The sequence below is a fragment of the Lactuca virosa genome, chromosome 3 (assembly GCF_052849685.1).
Source record: "Lactuca virosa cultivar CGN04683 chromosome 3, Lactuca_virosa_CGN04683_v6, whole genome shotgun sequence".
Lineage (NCBI taxonomy): Eukaryota > Viridiplantae > Streptophyta > Magnoliopsida > Asterales > Asteraceae > Lactuca > Lactuca virosa.
In genome coordinates, this window is record NC_136428.1 from 198,123,911 (window position 1) to 198,127,034 (window position 3,124).

Genomic DNA, 3,124 nt, shown 5'->3' on the forward strand with positions numbered 1-3,124 from the left:
AAATAAAAGTCAACTTTGTTAATTTGTTAAATCAATAAGGCTTAAATATTGATTTAATATATAGAAATTCCTTTATTATATAAGTGTTTTAAATATTGGGATTAAAACCCTCTTGACCGAAAACCCTCGCTTGGGTCCTACCACTCAACCGAAAACCTTAAATGCATACTATGCGAGACCGAAAATGGCAGGCGAGACCCCACCCTTCTTCGGATCGAAATCTGATTTCGGTCAGCTCTGAAATCTCGCAGTGAGGACCCACATTTGCACTGAAAATCCTCTTTTGGACTACTTCTTGACCGAAAACACCTAGTTTAAGGCCCAACATTTGACCGAAATCAACATTATTAAGCCCATTAGGACCGAAAAACTCTTCTATATATATAGCTTCAACTTCGAACCCAATTCATTTCTCACTTTCTACGCCGCAAACACCTCCTATTTTGCTCTCAAGTATCATCCGAAAACCCTTCCAATCTTCAAGAGTTTTACCCAGAATCTTCAAATCTTTAACCGAAATCCCTCAAGAACATTCATCACATCTTCAAATCTTCATAATTTCACCAAGAACACCAAGAACACCAAGAACACCAAGAACAATCTTCAAATCTTCAAGCCTTCACCGAAAACACACAAACACACTGAAAATGCCTAGAACACTTCCAAATAATTCAAAAGGCCTTTTGTAAGTATTTCATTACATTATTAAGTGTTGTCTAACACTTTAAATTATTATTTATTATTTAAATTAATATCTTATTAATTTAAATACGATATCGTGCATAATAATTATTAGGATACGACTATGCACACAGGTTCTAACCCGAGGATCACCTCTACCACTTCGTATCTTAGCAAGAACACCCATTCGAGGTGAGTTCATACCCCTACGTTTTCACTGTTTTTTTCCATGTTTTAGGGGGGAATACAAGTACAACACAATTAAATTATGTGTTAACATCCAAATGACTTCTAACGATTTTAGACGTTTCAAAACTATTTCAAACTGTTTCGAGTATTCTAAATTATTTCAACTGTTTTAGCTATTGTTTTTACCAAAACACACACATACACAGATATATATATATATATATATATATATATATATATATATATATATATATATATATATATATATATATAAATGAGATTCAACAAGCTTAGGACTAGTGTTTTCGCCATAACTCCTGTTCCTTGTTTGGTTGTGGGCTTAGGGAAAATTCACTTGTCTGATTTTCTTTTTAACTTCAATTATATATGCCCCATATATATGTGTACAAACCTTTAAACCTTGTAACATGCTGAGCAAAGGAGAATTTTCAAAAATATTTCCATTACAACAGAACACACTTATAAACTATAATAGGTATGGTTTATGGAACATCCTTACTATTCTACTAATTCAAAAAACGATACATGAACATACTTATAAACTATAATAGGTATAGTTTATGGAACACTTATATCATTGTTACTAAATGCAGAGATACAATACAAACGAACATATAAACTATAATTCGTACAGTTTATGGAACATAAGGGCTATTTTTACCAAGATAAGATTTTACTATAGTAACAAACATATAAACTATATAGAGTATAGTTTATGGAACATTTATACAGTTATTCACTGAAAAATGAATTTTTAGTTATTCTACATGTAACCGTCAGTATAGCTTTGTGAGACACACTTCAAGTACTTACCTAAGTACCAACCAAGCCCTGAAATTATAACCAGCGTCTCCTGGAGGGAGAGCATAAATTTGTGTATAGATCTATACAAGACTGACAATCCCGCACCTTAATTGTTAGCTACAGTTAGGCCGACAGGCCTGGGGTGACAAATGTCATAACTATTCTGACGCCTGAAGAACATCGTTTCATGCTATCTTAGGTCATCAAGTATGGTTATAATAACTCACAATTTGGTATTGAACAATACGATTAGTGTAAGAATACATAAACCACTTCAAGTAGTTTTATTAAATAATGGAACTACAATACAATATTTTACCTTACAGCTGGTAGAATCCAGGCACATACACTTACAGAGTTTTCATACAAGAACATTACAATATACTATTTTCAGTACAGAGAAACTTACATTCCAGAGAAACATTCGATTATACTTAGTTTTATTTAAATAATAAGACTACGATATACTATCACTGAGTACAATAACACTTACATATTTTAGTTTTATGGTATTAAGACTACTATTCACTTACATCAGAAAATATAGGATTTTCTGAGAGAACATACTTACAATTTCAAAGAACAACAGGCTGATTTCCAATACAAACATGCTTATAAACTCACCAACTTAAATGTTGATACACTTTCAAAATCATTTGTATTCTCACGAAACCGGTAGACAAGTACACTTACAGGTTTTTGAGAAGACGGAGCCATGCAGTCACGCCTTTTAGTTATACTACATGCTTTTGATGTCATATAAACTATGTTATGAACAGATGTAAAAACTATACTTTATCAATGTAATTGTTGTGTTTGCTTTGATTAATATTATATAATTGTTGTGATACTATAAATGACGTCCTTCGCCCCCGAACGTTTCCGTCGTTCCGGTTTGGGGGTGTGACAAATTCTCGACTGATTTTAAATGTAACAGTATGAGAAGATTACACTGTTAAATGACCGTGTAGAATTCATAACTTGTACATACAGACTCCGTTTTCATCTGTCTTTTTATCGTTGAGCTCTTATTAATGAGATCTTCAATTCTCATTTAGGTTGCGTTGGCCAAAAATCGATCGATCTCAAATTCGAATTTCAGGATGTGTACTCTAGGTGGTAACTCCACTTGCTCTACTCATACTCAAAAGATATCACCGAACTCAGCAACTCTACCCCTCGCGGGTAGCTAACTACTCTCTCAGGAGGTTCCACAAATGCTCATCTAGGTATCTCTTCTAGATTACTCCTCTACTCAAATCCCTCTCTATAAGGATTCCTGCTGGATACTCTTACTCAGCACATACTCGAAAGCTCATCACAGATAACAGTAACTCCTAGGCTAAGGCATCACAAATCAGGCCACTCTAGTCCTAATATATGAAATACCTAGCCTATCTCTAGCATGCATAATATCTCATAGCATATC